Source organism: Mustela nivalis (genome assembly GCF_964662115.1).
Source record: "Mustela nivalis genome assembly, contig: HAP1_SCAFFOLD_495, whole genome shotgun sequence".
In the NCBI taxonomy this organism is placed as follows: domain Eukaryota; kingdom Metazoa; phylum Chordata; class Mammalia; order Carnivora; family Mustelidae; genus Mustela; species Mustela nivalis.
In genome coordinates this window covers 96659-118284 of record NW_028136161.1, presented here as the reverse complement: position 1 = coordinate 118284, position 21626 = coordinate 96659, and the positions used below count along the sequence as shown (strand labels likewise).

At 41.2% G+C, this 21626-nt stretch overlaps 1 pseudogene across 1 annotated transcript in view; it reads left to right on the top strand.

Annotated features, from left to right (window-relative positions):
• LOC309857200 (myomegalin-like) overlaps positions 1 to 21626 on the top strand; it is a 113900-nt pseudogene that overhangs the window by 41311 nt on the left and 50963 nt on the right. Inside the window, exons 7-8 of the transcript in view lie at positions 3222 to 3307; positions 7353 to 7584. The product of the transcript in view is annotated as a myomegalin-like (transcript). The remainder of the gene's footprint in view (positions 1 to 3221; positions 3308 to 7352; positions 7585 to 21626) is intronic.

Sequence of the window (21626 nt, the reverse complement as noted above, 5' to 3'; positions counted from 1 at the left end):
TCTGGCTAGCTGATGTAGTCTCAGCCTGCTACTTCTCCGCCATCTTGACTCCTCCCTCCAGGGTCCATAATCTTAATAATTAATGCCATCCTCAATTTTAAAATCTCCACAAAACTATCCATTTCTGTTCCTATTATTAAAAGAATGCATGTGCATGACACTTAAATTTTCACAGAAGGATTTAGAGTATTTTATTTCTGTGTACTTTATCAAGTTAGCTGGTGGAGGATAATTTTCTAAATCTAAAAGGGAGTTTGGATCTGAATGTAGAAATTTGCAAGAACCACAATTTTGGAATCACTATCAAAGCCTCAAATACAAAAAAAAAATTAAATGTAATTTCTAGCCTAATGCGTAAAACTTAACCTGGTGATAAAACCTGGAGAAGAAAGTTAAATTTGAAGTGACAGACTCTTACTTTTCAGAGTATCTCAAATTAAGCAGTAGGTGCACCAATATAAAGTATAGTAGATTTAAATCAGAAATTTAGAACATCACCAGTTGGTTTGGAAGATAGCATTTTTTTGCCTTGTAAAAGCTTAGAAAAGGATTTTCCCTCAAAAAAGAGAAATTACTGTCATTGATTTAAAATATAATAACAAAGGTGTCTAGTGCAAACCTGCAGGGCTTTATGTGGAATAACTTACTCATTTCAATTTTTTCTATAAAACATTCTCAAATTTATTCTAGTTCCCTCCCCCAACAGTCTTCAGCATTCTAATTCAAATTGGTAAAAGGCTGAGAAACTGTTGAAATTTCCCTAAAGGAACTACACCAGATTAAACTAGCTAAAAACAAGTGAGGAAAGCAAAACTCCTATGTAGTAGAACGTTGGGATGAAATGGGCATGCTTACTTTGTCTCCATTTAATTCCTGATGAAGTCAAAACCATGGTATTGTGACCCTGAGTGAATTGCAGAAAGAATATTTTCTAAAAATGCATGCATGGTATCAGAAAGGCCAACAAAGGTAAGTGCAGGGCAGAACATGTGAGATGAAAGCTTTCAAGACCAGTGACAGTCACTTTTTCCAATTGTCCCTCAACCTTACTCCTGGAACCTAGCCCAGGAATCCCCCTGGGATGTGGGGCAGCGTGGTCACACAAGCCCCCAAGATAATGATGGAGATGAGTTCAACTCATCCAGCTGAGCTTTCTTCAACCACAGGAACATTCTCTAGCCCGAAGCTGAGAGGAGAAACAATGTAAGAACCATGTTTTCATAATCTGTCATTGAGTGGGACATTCATTTCCTTTACAAGGAAAAAAAAGATTCTGATCTCTACTGTTGTACAGGGAATGATTTTCCAAAATAATCATAGTAAGATATGGATGTCCACAAGTGAATTAGCATCCTGGATTTCAGTGAGTTGCCAAAGCTTAAGGAGTCTGTTCATCCATCTCTCTGCAGCTACTATTGTGAATGAGATGGTTCTGGGGCTGGTTTGAAAGAGTTAATATTGGAAATCCCTCTTGTACAATGTCTTCCAAGGAATCCCTAACAATCTGAGTGGTGGAGTTACCTCTTGTAGGTAGGATATTATTGAACAGGGCACAGGAACTTGGTCCAACGTTAATACAACATTCATGGAATGAGTCATAAGATTAGGTTGTTAGGGCAACATACTTACTACCTTTCAGTACTTTAATAAGATTGGCCTGGGTCATTGCAAATACTCTGGCATGAACTTGCAGATGATAAGAGATGGAATGAAGGTGATGAAGGTGTGAGATGGTCCTGTTCACCTTATCTGCAGAGAGGATAGTGGATGCTCATTATTTATCCATGGATGTCTGAGCTCAGGAGCAGGTTCTTTGGTCTTGGAGGAAGAAGCAAAGATAAAGATCTGATTTGTCACCAGAAGGAGCAGTGAGTTGCCTCTGTCTGAAAGTCCAGAGACCTGACTTCTTGGCACAGCTCTTGTCAGGACTATCTGTGTAACCGTGGACAAACCACTTAATCTCTTTCAGGCACAGGTTACTCGGTGGCCATAAGAGGAGTTTTAATATGTTGGCTGCTGAGGCCAGAATCAGAATGACATCTCGGGTTTCTCTAACTTAGGCAGTTTCTATAAGACCTGTTCTGTAGACACGGGGAGTGTCATGGTAGACGTTCTTTGGTATAAAAAGGAATTAACCATCATAAATTCCCCCAACTTCAGAAGAAATCAGTAATGTGGGCCACAAGTCTTAACCTAAAATTGGATGGACAGTCTTTTATTATAACAGATATGGAGAGGAAGAAATGCCCCAGCTTTGTCTGTCCAATATGGTGGCCATGAGCCCTGTGTGCCTAACTGAATTTAAATTTGAATTAAATTAAAAAAAATTATTTCCTCAATCACCTTAGCCCATTTTGAGTGCTCAGTAACCACACGTGTCTACTGTATTGGGCAGCACATGCATAGAATTACAAAAAGTTCTATTAGTCAACAGTGTCTCAGATCTTTGCCCAGACCACAAACTGTAGCTATTGTCCCTCCCTTAGTGCAAGACATGGATGTTGGTGTCCTCAGATGACTGTTTCCATCATTAAGAAACAAAAAAAATGTATTAAAACTCACTTGGAAGTAGAAGAACTATAAGAAACTCTTCAGGCAAAAGATGCTGGTGGCATTGAACTAGAGTTTGAGAGAGGTGGGGAGGTTAAAGGAAGGAATTAGGAAACGCCAAAACCATTCTGTACCTTGAATCTTGACTAGTCCTGAGCTTCTGTAAAATACACATCCCCTAGAGGGGTGTTCCTCAGAGATATGGTCACCCCATGACTCTGGAGATGGAAAAGGATGAGAAAAGCAGGTTTCCCTTAATCAGGCACCTCCTCAGTACTCAATGGTGGAGAAAAGGTTAGTCATGTTGGGCCCATGTTTCAAAAGACAAAGTTGTTATGTAGCCAGGCTGGCAGTACAGGAAATAGTTCAGGCTTTCTGGAAATAGGTGAGGGAGTAACCACTCTATCTAACAGTAGTTTCTTAGGTACAGATCAGTGCAGTCAAAGGCAGTGAATGTTCTAAGGCTTAAGCTTAAATATTAGAAAGTATCAGTGATAAAATCTTTTCTGAAGATTTGGTACAGTGGTTCTACCTTCAGCTCTGCTGGCTAGGGGGCCATGCATATGGGGAAAGGAATAAATCAGAGGCAGATGGCAAAAAGTGTAATTTTAGCTGCTGTCTGAAAGCCACCTGTGAAGGGAATCACCTTTGTCCTCTGGACTCACTTCCAGGTGCAGCTTCAGGGAATGATACTGAAGACACTAACGCTGAGTTCACAGACAGCATCAAGGAGGAAGCTGCACACAGTAGCCAGCAAGTAAGTCCAAGTCAGGTTCTGGGTTCCCAGGGTGGCAGGCTCATAGCCCTTTGGGGTCTGGTAGTCTCTTACAGCCCTTGTAAGCTTAGAGTAAGAAGCTATCTTTTTCTCAAAACCACTTCCCAGTCTTCTTTCCACCCTCCCTGAGCTTCCCAGCCACATTGCCAGCCAACCCCTATCCTCACTCAACTTTTCTCTCCAATCCACCTTTTCTCCCCCGCTCCTTCTATCTATTGCTTCTCCTTCCCACCTTTGCCCCCATGTACCACCTATAGCTCTAGCTTCAGAAGAATGCTTACTTACAACAAGACCATGGACAGTTCTGCTCTTGGGTTTTTGTATCAGAAACACACCACAGAAGACAGGGAGTCATCAGAGGCTGCTGGGGGAGGTGGCAGGCCTAAGATCCACTTCAGGAAAAGTGCTGAGAACCTCCAAGAGGATCAGAAATGCTTCCAAAGGAGGGAATCCGTCTTGGTGAAATCTTGTTACACAAAATAGAAGTCTGTTGGACAACCTGACAGACCACCCAGGTTGGGACACATCAGAGACCAGCAGGTGACACTTCAAGAGCAAGCCCCCATCAAACATCAGAACTTGGTAACCAGGGCTGAAATACTGTTTACAACAGCCATCACTGAAGGTGCAACCAGCAGTTCGCAAGCTCAAGAGATGAATGCCTTGGACCTCAGAGATTAAGTCACAGACAGTGATCCCAGTGCACTCACTGGCACTCCTGTGTGTGTTTCTACCTTGCCAAGAGACACTTAGCAATCACATCTCCTACATGGACCATGCCTGTGAGTCTCTGAGTTATTAAGGAGAAAGTGGATCATTTGGTATCTGTCCTTCTGCAGAAGTAGCTGGGCTTTTCCAGGGATAGCTTCCTTGGAGCTATTAGAGAAACTGCTGGGAAAATGAGTCTCTCTGGGTCTGCCTCTATACCTCCTGTATAATAAAAAGAGGAGACCAACAAAAAGAACCTACATGAGCATTCCTCAAATCTCACTGGACTTGGCACAGTCTTTGGCTCTTGGGGACATAAGTAGTTGGTTGTCTGGGATACCTCACATCCTCAACACCATTTCTTCCCCTTCTACCAAGATCCCCTTTTTGTTGCTCTAGCCATACCTGACCTTTACTTCTCCCTTAAGTTCTTGCATGAATTCCATTTCTCCTTTTGCTTGAACAGCTTCTTCTAATTTCTCCTAACCAATGCTTGTGACTTTAATTATCTAGAGTATTGCCTCTCCAAACAGATCCCTCTGCCTCCCACTCCTCCCACTGAGGGGCTCTGGGGAGAAGAGAGGGATCTGCAAGATAAGAAAATGTCCACTCTAGGAGTTAGATTGGGGTATCAGCCAGTCATGTGATTATTGCTGCTGTGGACAGGATTAGTTCCAAAAAAAGTGAACAAGAGGTACAGAAGTGAAGACAGCCAAATTCTGATTGATACGATCTTAACTATGAATAGTCATGTGAGCCTTTTGCTCTAGTTCTCAGTTGTAGGCAAACAGATTTGTAAAGTTATTCCTTCTCAACCTTCCTTCCTATAGCCTAGCATGGAGCAAATAACCAGATGACATTTTGAGAAGGTCAGTTCAATCCTGGACTAAACCTTTTGCATTGGGGCAGGTATATTTCCCTTGCAATGGCTGTCCTACTGCTTGGCAGAAATACTTAATGAATTATTTGTTAGCCTTTGGATAGGGCTCATGATGGACAAATTTATATACCTGTTGGATGGAGATATCTTGGGTAAGCATAATTTTCTTTCCATCACCTTTCCTTGAAAATCAATGTCTAGTTTTGTGTAGGAGGAATCTTGGTGTATGAAATCATTGTAAATTCACTATAGCTTTTCTGGAGTTTGAGGATGTGACTGTCCAGCTACCAAATAAATAAAGCTTGCTTTGCCATAACTGTTTTGTGTCCAGATTCTCAAAACTGTGTTTGCCGGTTTCTGGTGAAATAGACTCTTACAGTTAGGTTCTGAATTCCTCTTTGCTGCATTCTTGGAAGGTAAACTTTATTCAACACCAAGCTACCTTCGTACCTCAGGTATACACAGACTTCCCCTAACAAACACATCTCACATTGTGTTCCTTCCAAGGCAAGAGCTATCTTTTGGCCAAAGCAAGTTCTTCATCCTTATTTTCAGACTCATTCACATCTGGAAGTCTCAGGTCTGGCTATGTTGGTAATTCTCCCCAGGTATCTTCCACAAAATCCCATTCTCAAGCAAATGTAAGGTCTCTAATAAATAACTAGGAAATGCCTGTGAAATGAATCAACCATTGCCTTTCTTCATTTAAATGTGTGCAACAGAAAAAAGTTATCAAGTGTCAAAGGCAATGATGGAGAAAAAAGTCAGTAGACTTCTTTTGAAGAACTTGAAAAGAAAATCATTAATACCTTTCACATATGTGAGAAGTGACACATTGTGAAACATACATCATAGAGTAAAAACAAAACAACGCAATTCAAACAGGAGATGAGATTTGCATATGAATTTCTGTAGGGTAAAAGGAAACCCAGCACACACAAAAGAGGTTTAATTTTACAATGGAAGCATGCGTCTTTCTTCATTCTCTTTCTTTGCAACTTCAATGGCTATGTTACTGGCAAATTCATGCTGTGAATCAACTCCACCCATGCAGCCTAGGTCTTACCAAGCTCCATTATGAGCAGAAGTCTGTGGCTTTGTGCCAGGCCAAGCAGCTCTGTCAGTCATTGATCCATTTAAGTGGCTCTGGGCCCTGTTCTGTTCTCTATTTTTGTAACCTGAATGAAGGTATAAAGCATGTAATCAGTTCTACAAAGCATGCCCAATTGAGTGGCTTCTACTTGATTTATGGAGATGCACATAAAATATTTTGAAGACTTTGATCATTGAGAATATTCGTTCTGGATAACCAGAACGAATTTACCAGTGACAAGTACAAGTCACACCATTAGTACAGATAGAAGAAACACCACAAGCCCAAAATAGCTGTGGTAGAGAGGTGGAAAATTGGGAAGTCAACATAGACCTGGAGCTAAGTAGAACTCCAAAGTGCAGTCGCAGACAAAAGAAAGAAGCAACATAGCTATGGGATGTATTAAGATTAATATTGGATGGATGGACAAGAAACCCTTGCACAAAAATATCTAGTCATACACCGAATGGGTTCTCATACTCAGGTTTTGGTTTCACACTTTTAAGAGTGTGGGGAAAATTGGAAAGGAACCCAAGATGAACAATAAGAAAGTCTTTTAAAAAACTCTCCTTTGAGGAAAAGCTACACAATCTGCTTGAGTTGATGCACTGAAGAGTAACTTCAGGAGTATCCACGGAACATAGAAAGGTGTTGGGAAGTTGTTTCCACCTTGTTTTCTCCTCAGGTGCTTAGATTTGTAGAGAGAGTTTGCCTGTCAGCATCAGCACAAGAGTGATAAGCAACAAGTGGGCAGGTGGCCTTACTTTAACTTCTCCGTAGTTATGGGGTGTGATTCTCCTGTTGCCAGTGAAATTAAGTTTCTGTTTTACCTATGGCAGAGTGCCTCCTGTCTCAGTCTTCCCTTTTAGGACATGAGGTGCAGGCTTGGCCTTAGGCTCTGAGAGCTGCTGTCTAAAGCCGAGATCTTAAGTCAAGGACTTGGATGTTGTGGCATCAAGGTAGTTTCCTGTCTTGTAAGAAGCATCCCAGGAGACTCGGTTCCCAAGGGAGAGAAGAATCACAGGATCCACACTCTCTGGTCCTGTGTAAACCTCAATTGCTTGCATTGGGTTTTTGTTTATGATGGGCTTGTGTTTTTTTTTTTTTTTTCTGACCCACATTTGGATGCAGCTCTTCTGCCCATGGCGGCAGTTCTGAACACTGGCTCTCTTGTGTCCTCCCCATCCAGGCCAGTCTCAAGGGCCCTTATGGCTGAGGAAGTCCTTAGGGTGAGCTCATTTTAGGGCTGTCTTTTTTGTTTCCATTAATGGCTGCCTTTGCAATCTGATGTTCCTCTTGAATCCTCTCTCATGACCTAACTTCTTTAAATTATGATTTTATTTCAGCTTATCAAGGTGGCCTTGGAGAAAAGCCTAGCAGCTGTGGAGACCCAGAATGTATGTTTTCCCCCCCTCCTTCCTCAGCAGGAGGGAATAATAACAGAGGTCTTCAGGAGGAAATGCTCCACCTGAGGGCCGAGATCCACCAACACTTAGAGGAGAAGAGAGCTGAGGGGGAAATGAAAGGGCTAAAGGCTCAAATTGAGGAAGCAGGATTCTCCTCTGTAGCCCACATCAGGTAGGACACTGCCCAGAGGAGGAGAGCCTGCCCATCAGGATGTCACCATAGACAAGTGAGTTCACCTTGCTGCAACAAAGGCATTTGTGCTGCTCTAGGGCTTCCTGGTCCACATCCCAAGCTCCATGCATTAATACTTCAAATTCGTAAGAGAAAACTCAATAATATTGGATAATGGTGATCATTCAAATTATTTAAATCTGACCTTAATTCCATGTAATAATGCCCATTATTAGCTGTAGAGTAACAAGTGAAAATCTGCCAGTGTATGACTGGAACACTTTGAAGAATGTCCTACTACCCATGACTACCCTACTGCTGCGTGTAGAACCAGAAGAGTCCCTGAGGGAAGATGATGTATACAGGGGCCCCATTGCTTCCACTCAGCTCTCTCTTAGCAGCGTGAATCCCTAAATCATGGAATAGCACTTTTTTTTTCTAAAGATTTTTTTTAATTTTTATTTATATTTTTATATTAATTTTTTATTTTTTATAAACATATATTTTTATCCCCAGGGGTACAGGTCTGTGAATCACCAGGTTTACACACTTCACAGCACTCACCAAAGCACATACCCTCCCCAATGTCCATAATCCCACCCCCTTCTCCCAAACCCCCTCCCCCCAGCAACCCTCAGTTTGTTTTGTGAGATTAAGAGTCATTTATGGTTTGTCTCTCTCCCAATCCCATCTTGTTTCATTGATTCTTCTCCTACCCACTTAAGCCTCCATGTTGCATCACCACTTCCTCATATCAGGGAGATCATATGATAGTTGTCTTTCTCTGCTTGACTTATTTCGCTAAGGATGATACGCTCTAGTTCCATCCATGTTGTCGCAAATGGCAAGATTTCATTTCTTTTGATGGCTGCATAGTATTCCATTGTGTATATATACCACATTTTCTTGATCCATTCATCTGTTGATGGACATCTAGGTTCTTTCCATAGTTTGGCTATTGTGGACATTGCTGCTATAAACATTCGGGTGCATGTGCCCTTTTGGATCACTACGTTTGTATCTTTAGGGTATATACCCAATAGTGCAATTGCTGGGTCATAGGGCAGTTCTATTTTCAACATTTTGAGGAACCTCCATGCTGTTTTCCAGAGTGGCTGCACCAGCTTGCATTCCCACCAACAGTGTAGGAGGGTTCCCCTTTCTCTCCATCCTCGCCAGCATCTGTCATTTCCTGACTTGTTGATTTTAGCCATTCTGACTGGTGTGAGGTGATATCTCATTGTGGTTTTGATTTGTATTTCCCTGATGCCGGGTGATATGGAGCACTTTTTCATGTGCCTGTTCGCCATCTGGATGTCTTCTTTGCAGAAATGTCTGTTCATGTCCTCTGCCCATTTCTTTATTGGATTATTTGTTCTTTGGGTGTTGAGTTTGCTAAGTTCTTTATAGATTCTGGACACTAGTCCTTTATCTGACATGTCGTTTGCAAATATCTTCTCCCATTCTGTCAGTTGTCTTTTGATTTTGTTAACTGTTTCTTTTGTTGTGCAAAAGCTTTTGATCTTGATGAAATCCCAATAGTTCATTTTTTCCCTTGCTTCCCTTGCCTTTTGCATTGTTCCTGGGAAGATGTTGCTGGGGCAGAGGTCGAAGAGGTTGCTGCCCGTGTTCGCCTCAAGGATTTTGATGGATTCCTTTCGCACATTGAGGTCCTTGATCCATTTTGAGTCTATTTTTGTGTGTGGTGTAAGGAAATGGTCCAATTTCATTTTTCTGCATGTGGCTGTCCAATTTTCCCAACACCATTTATTGAAGAGGCTGTCTTTTTTCCATTGGACATTCTTTCCTGCTTTGTCGAAGATGAGTTGACCATAGATTTGAGGGTCTATTTCTGGGCTCTCTATTCTGTTCCATTGATCTATGTGTCTGTTTTTGTGCCAGTACCATGTTGTCTTGATGATGACAGCTTTGTAATAGAGCTTGAAGTCCGGAATTGTGATGCCACCAACGTTGGCTTTCTTTTTCAATATCCCTTTGGCTATTTGAGGTCTTTTCTGGTTCCATATAAATTTTAGCATTATTTGTTCCATTTCTTTGAAAAAGATGGATGGTACTTTGATAGGAATTGCATTAAATGTGTAGATTGCTTTAGGTAGCATAGACATTTTCACAATATTTATTCTTCCAATCCAGGAGCATGGAACATTTTTCAATTTCTTTGTGTCTTCCTCAATTTCTTTCATGAGTACTTTATAGTTTTCTGAGTATAGATTCTTTGCCTCTTTGGTTAGGTTTATTCCTAGGTATCTTATGGTTTTGGGTGCAATTGTAAATGGGATTGACTCCTTAATTTCTCTTTCTTCTTTCTTGCTGTTGGTGTAGAGAAAAGCAACTTATTTCTGTGCATTGATTTTATATCCTGACACTTTACTGAATTCCTGTATAAGTTCTAGCAGTTTTGGAGTGGAGTCTTTTGGGTTTTCCACATATAGTATCATATCATCTGCGAAGAGTGATAATTTGACTTCTTCTTTGCCGATTTGGATGCCTTTAATTTCCTTTTGTTGTCTGATTGCTGAGGTTAGGACTTCTAGTACTATGTTGAATAGCAGTGGTGATAATGGACATCCCTGCCATGTTCCTGACCTTAGTGGAAAAGCTTTCAGTTTTTCACAATTGAGAATGATATTTGCGGTGGGTTTTTCATAGATGGCTTTGATGATATTGAGGTATGTGCCCTCTATCCCTACACTTTGAAGAGTTTTGATCAGGAAGGGATGCTGTACTTTGTCAAATGCTTTTTCAGCATCTATTGAGAGTATCATATGGTTCTTGTTCTTTCTTTTATTGATGTGTTGTATCACATTGACTGATTTGCGGATGTTGAACCAACCTTGCAGCCCTGGAATAAATCCCACTTGGTCGTGGTGAATAATCTTTTTAATGTACTGTTGAATCCTATTGGCTAGTATTTTGTTGAGTATTTTCGCATCTGTGTTCATCAAGGATATTGGTCTATAGCTCTCTTTTTTGGTGGCATCCTTGTCTGGTTTTGGAATCAAGGTGATGCTGGCCTCATAAAATGAGTTTGGAAGTTTTCCTTCCATTTCTATTTTTTGGAACAGTTTCAGGAGAATAGGAATTAGTTCTTCTTTAAATGTTTGGTAGAATTCCCCCGGGAAGACATCTGGCCCTGGGCTTTTGTTTGTTTGGAGATTTTTAATGACTGTTTCAATCTCCTTACTGGTTATGGGTCTGTTCAGGCTTTCTATTTCTTCCTGGTTCAGTTGTGGTAGTGTATATGTTTCTAGGAATGCATCCATTTCTTCCAGATTGTCAAATTTATTGGCATAGAGTTGTTCATAGTATGTTCTTATAATAGTTTGTATTTCTTTGGTGTTAGTTGTGATCTCTCCTCTTTCATTCATGATTTTATTTATTTGGGTCCTTTCTCTTTTCTTTTTGATAATTCGGGCCTGGGGTTTATCAATTTTATTAATTCTTTCAAAGAACCAGCTCCTACTTTCGTTGATTTATTCTATTGTTTTTTTGGTTTCTACTTCATGGATTTCTGCTCTGATCTTTATGATTTCTCTTCTCCTGCTGGGCTTAGGCTTTCTTTCTTGTTCTTTCTCCAGCTCCTTTAGGTGTAGGGTTAGGTTGTGTACCTGAGACCTTTCTTGTTTCTTGAGAAAGGCCTGTACCGCTATATATTTTCCTCTCAGGACTGCCTTTGTTGTGTCCCACAGATTTTGAACCGTTGTATTTTCATTATCATTTGCTTCCATGATTTTTTCAATTCTTCTTTAATTTCCCGGTTGACCCATTCATTCTTTAGAAGGATGCTGTTTAGTCTCCATGTATTTGGTTTCTTTCCAAACTTCCTTTTGTTGTTGAGTTCTAGCTTTAGAGCATTGTGGTCTGAAAATATGCAGGGAATGATCCCAATCTTTTGATACCGGTCTAGTCTTGATTTAGGACTGAGGATATGATCTATTCTGGAGAATGTTCCATGTGCACTAGAGAAGAATGTGTATTCTGTTGCTTTGGGATGAAATGTTCTGAATATATCTGTGATGTCCATCTGGTCCAGTGTGTCATTTAAGGCCTTTATTTCCTTGCTGATCTTCTGCTTGGATGATCTGTCCATTTCAGTGAGGGGAGTGTTAAAGTCCCCTACTATTATTGTATTATTGTCGATGTGTTTCTTTGATTTTGTTATTAATTGGTTTATATAGTTGGCTGCTCCCACATTGGGGGCATAGATATTTAAAATTGTTAGATCTTCTTGTTGGACAGACCCTTTAAGTATGATATAGTGTCCTTCCTCATCTCTTATTATAGTCTTTGGCTTAAAATATACTTGATCTGATATAAGGATTGCCACTCCTGCTTTCTTCTGATGTCCATTAGCATGGTAAATTCTTTTCGACCCCCTCAATTTAACTCTGGAGGTATCTTCGGTCTTAATTTGAGTTTCTTGGAGGCAACATATAGATGGGTTTTGTTTTTTTATCCACTCTGATACCCTCTGTCTTTTGATAGGGGCATTTAGCCCATTAACATTCAGGGTAACTATTGAGAGATATGAATTTAGTGCCATTGTATTGCCTTTAAGGTGACTGTGACTGTATATTGTCTCTGTTCCTTTCTGATCTACCACTTGTAGGCTCTCTTTGCTTAGAGGACCTCTTTCAAGATTTCCTGTAGAGCTGGTTTGGTATTTGCAAATTCTTTCAGTTGTTGTTTCTCTTGGAAGCTTTTAATCTCTCCTTCTATTTTCAATGATAGCCTAGCTGGATATAGTATTCTTGGCTGCATGTTTTTCTCGTTTAGTGCTCTGAAAATATCATGCCAGCTCTTTCTGACCTGCCAGGTCTCTGTGGATAAGTCAGCTGCCAATCTAATATTTTTACCATTGTATGTTACAGACTTCTTTTCCCGGGCTGCTTTCTGGATTTTTTCTTTGTCACTGAGACTTGTGAATTTTACTATTAGGTGACGGGGTGTGGGCCTATTCTTATTGATTTTGAGGGGCGTTCTCTGAGCCTCCTGAATTTTGATGCTTGTTCCCTTTGCCATATTGGGGAAATTCTCCCCAATAATTCTCTCTAGTATACCTTCTGCTCCCCTCTCTCTTTCTTCTTCTTCTGGAATCCCAATTATTCTAATGTTGTTTCGTCTTATGGTGTCACTTATCTCTCGAATTCTCCCCTCGTGGTCCAATAGCTGTTTGCCCCTTTTTTGCTCAGCTTCTTTATTCTCTGTCATTTGGTCTTCTATATCACTAATTCTTTCTTCTGCCTCATTTATCCTAGCAGTGAGAGCCTCCATATTTTATTGCACCTCATTAATAGCTTTTCTGATTTCAACTTGGTTAGATTTTAGTTCTTTTATTTCTCCAAAAAGGGCTTTTATATCTCTCAAGAGGGTTTCTCTAATATCTTCCATGACTTTTTCGAGCCCGGCTAGAACCTTGAGAATTGTCATTCTGAACTCTAGATCTGACATATTACCAATGTCTGTATTGATTAGGTCCCTAGACTTCGGTACTGCCTCTTGTTCTTTTGTGTGTGTGTGTGTTGAATTTTTCCGTCTTGTCATTTTGTCCAGATAAGAGTATATGAAGGGGGGCGCCTGGGTGGCTCAGTGGGTTAAGCCGCTGCCTTCAGCTCAGGTCATGATCTCAGGGTCCTGGGATCGAGTCCCGCATCGGGCTCTTTGCTCAGCGAGGAGCCTGCTTCCCTCTCTCTTTCTCTCTCTGCCTGCCTCTCTGCCTACTTGTGATCTCTGTCTGTCAAATAAATAAAAAATCTTTAAAAAATAAAAGTATATGAAGGGGCAAGTAAAATACTAAAAGGGTGGCAACAACTCCAGGATAATGTGCTTTAACCAAATTTGAAGAGATTCAAAATCGTGAGGGGGGGAGAAAGGGCATAAAAAGAGGTTCAAAAAGGAAGAAAGAACAAAAAAAAAATAAAAGAAAAGAAAAAAGAAACAGTTAAAAAAAATTTTTACCCAAAGGTGAGAAAAAAAAAATTGAAAAAGAAAAAAATTAAATTAACTGCAAGACTAAAAAAAATCACAGGGAAAAAGCCATGAGTTCCGTGCTTGGCTTTCTCCTCCTCTGGAATCTGCTGCTCTCCTTGGTATTGAAACCGCACTCCTTGGTAGGTGAACTTGGTCTTGGCTGGATTTCTTGTTGATCATCTGGGGGAGGGGCCTGTTATAGTGATTCTCAAGTGTCCTTGCCCCAGGCGGAATTGCACCGCCCTAACCCAGGGCCGGAGTGAGTAATCCGCTCGGGTTTGCTTTCAGGAGCTTTGTTCCCTGAGCGCTTTCTGTAGAGTTCCGGATGACGGGAATACAAATGGCGGCCTCCTGGTCTCCGGCCGGGTGGAGCCGAGAGCCCAGGGCCGCACTCTTCAGTGCGCCCTAAGAGAACAGCGCCCAGTTACTCCCGTCTGCCTGACCTCCGGCCGCACTCTGAGCTCACTGAGCCTGCGACCGGTTCAAGGTCACCCCGAGCTGCGAGCTTACTGTCGGCTCTGTCTCTGTAGCCGGCTTTCCCTTTCCAATACCCGCAAGCTCTGCGACACTCAGACACCCCCGATCCTTCTGTGACCCTGTGGGACCTGAGTCCACGCTGACCCCGCGTGGGCTTCGCCCCGCTTTAGCCTCTGGTGCAATGTCCCTCAGTGGAACAGACTTTTAAAAGTCCTGATTTTGTGCGCGGTTGCTCTGCCGCTTGCCGAGAGCTGGCCCCTCCCCCCGGGCTCTAGCTTCCCGTCGCTTTGGATTCACTTCTCCGCCGGTCCTACCTTTCAGAAAGTGGTTGTTTTTCTGTTTCCAGAATTGCTGTTCTTCTTCTCTTCGATCTGCCAATGGATTTTCAGGTGTTTTCAATCTTTAGATAAGCTATCTAGCTGATCTCCGGCTAGCTGAAGTAGTCTCAGCCTGCTACTTCTCAGCCATCTTGACTCCTCCCCCCTTTTCCTAAAGATTTTATTTATTTATTTGACAGATCACAAGTAGGCAGAGAGGCAGGCAGAGAGAGCAAGGGAAGCAGGCTCCCTGCTGAGCAGAGAACCCGATGCGGGGCTCGATCCCAGGACCCTGGGACCATGACCCGAGCCGAAAGCAGAGGCTTTAACCCACTGAGCCACCCAGGTGCCCCTGGAATAGCACTTTTAACAATATCTGCTGATTGTTAACTTTACAGAATGGTATATAGCTGATTCATTGGTTAGATTGACCAACGTGTGTTTTTTTAATATTTTCTTTATTTATTTGAGAGAGAGACAGAGATAGAGCACAGGTTGGGAGGAGAGGGAGAAGCGGATTCCCTGCTGAGCAGGGAGCCTGACCCGGGGCTTGATCCCAGCATCCTGGTATAATGACCTTAGCCTACGGCAGACACCCTTAGCCTACGGCAGACACCCAGCTGACTGAGCCACCCACGTGCCCCTGGCCACTCTGTTTTTCATGGCATTTCTCAAACGATGATTAGGGAACAGACTGATTATGTAGGACGACCATTCATTTGTTCATCCCTGAGGGTCAAAATCATCCTGGGGCCTGTTGTTTAGAACACAGCAGTGCAATTGTACAATTTCTAATTCATGCCCTATAGTTTCCCTGCCTACTATGTGCCACTTAAACGTCCCCAAGTTATAGAATAATATTAGTGCTGAAGAGGACCTTGGCATCTAGCCTAATCCTTATTTCATAGTCAATGAAACTCCAGTCTAAAAGGTTCTAGCAGCTTGCTCAACATTGCATATTAAATTTTTAATATCTAAGCCTTCTGGATAACCGGAACAAATTTAGAATGCCTCTAATTTTTTAATATCTAAGCCTTTTCTTCTATGCTGTATATTTTTTAGAACAGTCTTGGAAATATTCTTGTGATCATCCTTCATGCTGTTTCTTTTACACTGAATTGTGATATTCCTTCCTTTTTTAAAGATTTTTATTTATTTGATAGAAATAGAGAGTACAAGTAAATAGAGTAGCAGGCAGAGGGGGAGAAAGAAGTAGGCTCTTTGTTGAGCAGGGAGCCCAATGTAGGTCTTGATCCTAGGACCCTGGGATCATGACCTGACCTGAAGACAGACACTTAATGGACTGATCCACCCAAGAACTTCTTTCTTTCTTTCTTTCTTTCTTTCTTTCTTTCTTTCTTTTTTTTTTTCCTACGGAGAAAAAGAGAGTACATGTGAGAGCATATGCAGAAGGAGGGGGAGGGCTGGAAGGAAAGGAGAGAGAGAATCTTGAACAGCCTCCATACCTTGTGCAGAGCCTTATGTGGGGCTCAGTCTCACAGCCCTGAGATCATGACCTGAGCTGAAATCAAGAGTCAGATGCTTAACTGATTGAGTCACCCAGGTGCCCCCATGATATTTCTTTCTACTGAAGTGAAATTCTACTTAAGTGAAAGCTAAGTCATTGTTGTTTAAGTAATCTCTCTGCTCACCATGGGGCTTTAACTCACAACCTCGAGATCAAGAGTCACATGCTTTTCTGACTGAGCCAGCCAGTTCAGGATTCTAAGAAACTCAATCTAGGAGGACAGCCAACTGCTAATTCTTCAGATATGAATTACTAGTTTATTGTCCCTCTTCTAGTCCGCAGTTCTCAATACAGCATGCTTACAGAACACCTGCAGGACTTAAGTAAAATATAGATCCATAGGCCTTAGCTCTAAATTTGTGGAGGAGGGGGTTGTTTTTTTCTGTTTTGTTTTGTTTTCCAAGTACCTCATAGAATTCTGTTAGTACATTTCAGGACTGCAGCTGGTATAGCAGAATAAAATGACTCCTCTGTTATAGACGCTGAACTGACTAGACCATATATATGCAATTCCATTTAAGCATCCAGTAGCTCTACTAGGTATGAGTTATCCTAAGTTTATATAAAAGGATACTGAGGCTTAAAGAGGTTAAGCAAACTGCTGATTTAAATGAATTGCCTTGGGGGGAGGAGTCAAGATGCTGGAGAAGTAGCAGGCTGAGATGACATCAGGTAGCAGGTCAGCTAGATAGCGTATCTAATCATTGCAAACACCTACAAATCCAATGGGTAACCAAAGAGAAGAGCAAAAATTCTAGAAACAGAAAATCGATCACTTTCTGAAAGGTAGGACCTGAGGAGAAGTGAATCCAAAGTGACAGGAATATAGACTGCGGAGGGAGGAGCCAGCTCCCAGCAAGCAGTGGAGCAATGGAACACAAAATCAGAACTTTTCAATGTCTGCTCCACGGAGGGACATCACTCCAGAGGCTAAACCATGGGGAATCCCACGTGGGGTCAGCATAATCCCAGGTCCTGTGGGTCACAGAAGGACCGGGGGTGTCTGAGTGTCACAGATCTCGCAGGTATTAGAGTGGGGAAGCCAGCTACAGCGACAAAGCCGAGGAGTGAGCTCTCAGCTCGGGGTTACCTTGAACTGGTCACAGGCTGGGTGAATTTGGAGTGTGGCCGGAGGCCACAGAGACAGAAGTGACCGGGCGTTTTTCTCCAAGTGTGGCAATTGAGCGCTTTCCTCCAAGGCAAGGGAGATGGGGTGGTTGGGTGCTTTTCTCTGAGGACACACTGAGGAGCAGGACCCTGAGATCTTGGCTCCTCTGGGCCGGAGATTGGGAGGCCACCATCTTCATTCCCGTCCTCTGGAACTCTACAGAAAGCACTCAGGGAACAAAAGCTCCTGAAAGCAAACCCAAGTGGATTACTTAGCCCAGCTCCTGGTAAGGGTGGTGCAATTCCAGCTGGGGAAAATACACTTGAGAATCACTACAACAGGCCCCTCCCCAAGAAGATCAACAAGAAACCCAGCCAAGACCAACTTCACTCACCAAGGAGAACAGTGGAATTCCAGAGGAGGAGAAAGCAAATCTTATCTGGACAAAATGACAAGGCGAAAAAACTCACCACAAAAAAAAAAAAAAAAAAAAGAACAAGATGTAGTACAGAAGGCTGAGGACATAATCAATACAGACATTGGTAATATGTCAGATCTAGAGTTTAAAATGATGATTCTCAAGGTTCCAGCCAGGCTCAAAAAAGGCATAGAAGATATTAGAGAAACCCTCTCGAGAGAGATAAAAGCCTTTTCTGGAGAAATAAAAGAACTAAAATCTAACCAAGTTGAAATAAAAAAAGCTAATAATGAGGTGCAATCAAAAATGGAAGCTCTCACTGCTAGGATAAATGAGGCAGAAGAAAGAATTAGTGACATAGAAGACCAAATGACAGAGAATAAAGAAGCTAAGCAAGAAAGACAAACAAATACTGGACCACAAGGAGAGAATTCGAGAGATAATGACACCATAAGATGACACAACATTAGAATAATTGGGATTTCATAAGAAGAAGAAAGAGAGAGGGGAGCAGAAGGTATATTGGAGAGAATTATTGTAGAGAATTTCCCTAATATGGCAAAGGGAACAAACATCAAAATCCAGGAGATGCTAAGAATGCCCCTCAAAATTAAAAAAATAGGTCCACACCTCATCACTTGATAGTAAAATTTACAAGTCTTAGCGACAAAGAGAAAATCCTGAAAGCAGCCTGGGAAAAGAAGTCTGTAACATACACGGGTAAAAACATTAGATTGGCAGCAGACCTATCCATAGAGACCTGGCAGGCCAGAAAGAACTGGCATGATATATTCAGAGCACTAAGCAAGGAAAACATGCAGCCAAGAATACTATATCCAGCTAGGCTATCATTGAAAATAGAAGGAGAGATTAAAAGCTCCCAGGACAAAAAAAAAAAAAAAAAAAAAAAAAAAAAAAAAAAAAGAACAAGATGTAGTACAGAAGGCTGAGGACATAATCAATACAGACATTGGTAATATGTCAGATCTAGAGTTTAAAATGATGATTCTCAAGGTTCCAGCCAGGCTCAAAAAAGGCATAGAAGATATTAGAGAAACCCTCTCGAGAGAGATAAAAGCCTTTTCTGGAGAAATAAAAGAACTAAAATCTAACCAAGTTGAAATAAAAAAAGCTAATAATGAGGTGCAATCAAAAATGGAAGCTCTCACTGCTAGGATAAATGAGGCAGAAGAAAGAATTAGTGACATAGAAGACCAAATGACAGAGAATAAAGAAGCTAAGCAAGAAAGACAAACAAATACTGGACCACAAGGAGAGAATTCGAGAGATAATGACACCATAAGATGACACAACATTAGAATAATTGGGATTCCATAAGAAGAAGAAAGAGAGAGGGGAGCAGAAGGTATATTGGAGAGAATTATTGTAGAGAATTTCCCTAATATGGCAAAGGGAACAAACATCAAAATCCAGGAGATGCTAAGAATGCCCCTCAAAATTAAAAAAATAGGTCCACACCTCATCACTTGATAGTAAAATTTACAAGTCTTAGCGACAAAGAGAAAATCCTGAAAGCAGCCTGGGAAAAGAAGTCTGTAACATACACGGGTAAAAACATTAGATTGGCAGCAGACCTATCCATAGAGACCTGGCAGGCCAGAAAGAACTGGCATGATATATTCAGAGCACTAAGCAAGGAAAACATGCAGCCAAGAATACTATATCCAGCTAGGCTATCATTGAAAATAGAAGGAGAGATTAAAAGCTCCCAGGACAAAAAAAAAAAAAAAAAAAAAAAAAACTGAAAGAATTTGTAAACACCAAACCAGCTCTACAGGAAATGTTGAAAGGGGTCCTCTAAGCAAAGAGAGAGCCTACAAATGGTAGATCAGAAAGGAACAGAGACAATATACAGTAAGTCACCTTACAGGCAATACAATGGCACTAAATTCATATCTCTCAATAGTTGCCCTGAATATTAATGGGCTAAATGCCCCAATTAAAAGAAACAGGGTATCAGAATGGATAAAAAACAAAACCCATCAATATGCTTCCTACAAGAAACTCATTTTAGACCCAAAGATACCTCCAGATTTAAAGTGAGGGGGTGGAAAACAATATACCATGCTAATGGACATCAGAAGAAAGCTGGAGTGGCAATCCTTATATCAGATCAATTAGGTTTTAAGCCAAAGACTATAATAAGAGATGAAGAAAGACACTATATCATACTCAAAGTGTCTGTTCAACAAGAAGACCTAACAATTTTAAATATCTATGCCCCTAACATGGGAGAAGTCAACTATATAAACCAATTAATAACAAAAGCGAAGAAATACATCGACAATAATACAATAATAGTAGGGGACTTTAACACTCCCCTCACTGAAATGGGCAGATCATCTAAACAAAAGATCAACAAGGAAATAAAGGCCTTAAATGACACACTGGACCAGATGGACATCACAGATATATTCAGAACATTCAATCCCAAAGCAACAGAATATACATTCTTCTCTAGTGCACATGGAACATTCTCCAGAATAGACTGCATCCTGGGTCCTAAATCAGGACTCAACTGGTATCAGAAGATTGGGATCATTCCCTGCATAGTTTCAGACCACAATGCTCTGAAGCTAGAACTCAATCACAAGAGGAAATTTGGAAAGAACCCAAATACATGGAGACTAAACAGCATCCTTCTAAAAAAATGAATAGGTCAACCAGGAAATTTTTTTTTAAGATTTTTATATATTTATCTGACAGACAGAGATCACAAGTAGGCAGAGAGGCAGGCAGAGAGAGAGAGAGAGAGAGAGAGAGAGAGAGAGAGAGATAAGCAGGCTTCCTGCGGAGCAGAGAGCCCGATGCAGGGCTTGATCCCAGGACCCTGAGATCATGACCCGAGCCGAAGGCAGCAGCCCAAACCACTGAGCCACCCAGGCGCCCCCAACCAGGAAATTAAAGAAGAATTGAAAAAAATCATGGAAACAAATGATAATGAAAACAAAGTGGTTCAAAATCTTTGGGAAACAACAAGGCAGTCCTGAGGGGAAAATATATAGTGGCACAAGCCTTTTTCAAGAAACAAGAAAGGTCTCAAATACACAACCTAACCCTACACCTAAAGAAGCTGGAGAAAGAACAGCAAAGAAACCCTAAGCCCAGCAGGAGAAGAGAAATCATAAATATCAGAGCAGAAATCAATGAAATAGAAACTAAAAAAACAATAAAACAAATCAATGAAACTAGAAGCTGGTTTTTTGAAAGAATTAATAAGATTGATAAACCCTTGGCCAGACTTATGAAAAAGAAAAGAGAAAGGACCTAAATAAATAAAATCATGAATGAAAGAGGAGAGATCACAACTAACACCAAAGAAATACAAACTATTATAAGAACATACTATGAACAAATCTATACCAACAAATTCGACAATCAGGAAGAAATGGATACATTTCTAGAGACATATAAACTACCACAACTGAAACAGGAAGAAACAGAAAATCTGAACAGACCCATAACCAGTAAGGAGATTAAAACAGTCATCAAAAATCTCCAAACAAACAAAAGTCCAGGGCCAGATGGCTTCTCAGGGGAATTCTACCAAACATTTAAAGAAGAATTAACTCCTATTCTCCTGAAACTGTTCCAAAAAATAGAAATGGAAAAACTTCCAAACTCATTTTATGAAGCCAGCATCACCTTGATCCCAAAACCAGACAAGGATCCCATCAAAAAAGAGAATTACAGACCAATATCCTTGATGAACACAGATGCAAAAATTCTCATCAAAATACTGGACAATAGGACCCAACAGTACATTGAAAGGATTATTCACCACGACCAAGTGGGATTTATTCCAGGGATGCAAGGTTGGTTCAACATCCACAAATCAATCAATGTGATACAATACTTTAATAAAAGAAGAATATGGAGGAGGAGTCAAGATGGCGGAGAAATAGCAAGCTGAGACTGCTTCAGCTAGCCGGAGATCAGCTAGATAGCTTATCTAAAGATTGCGAACACCTGAAAATCCATCCGCAGATCGAAGAGAAGAAGAACAGCAATTCTGGAAACAGAAAAACAACCACTTTCTGAAAGGTAGGACCAGCGGAGAAGTGAATCCAAAGCGACAGGAAGATAGACCCTGGGGGGAGGGGCCGGCTCCCGGCAAGGGGCGGAGCAACCGCGCACAAAATCAGGACTTTTAAAAGTCTGTTCCGCTGAGGGACATCGCTC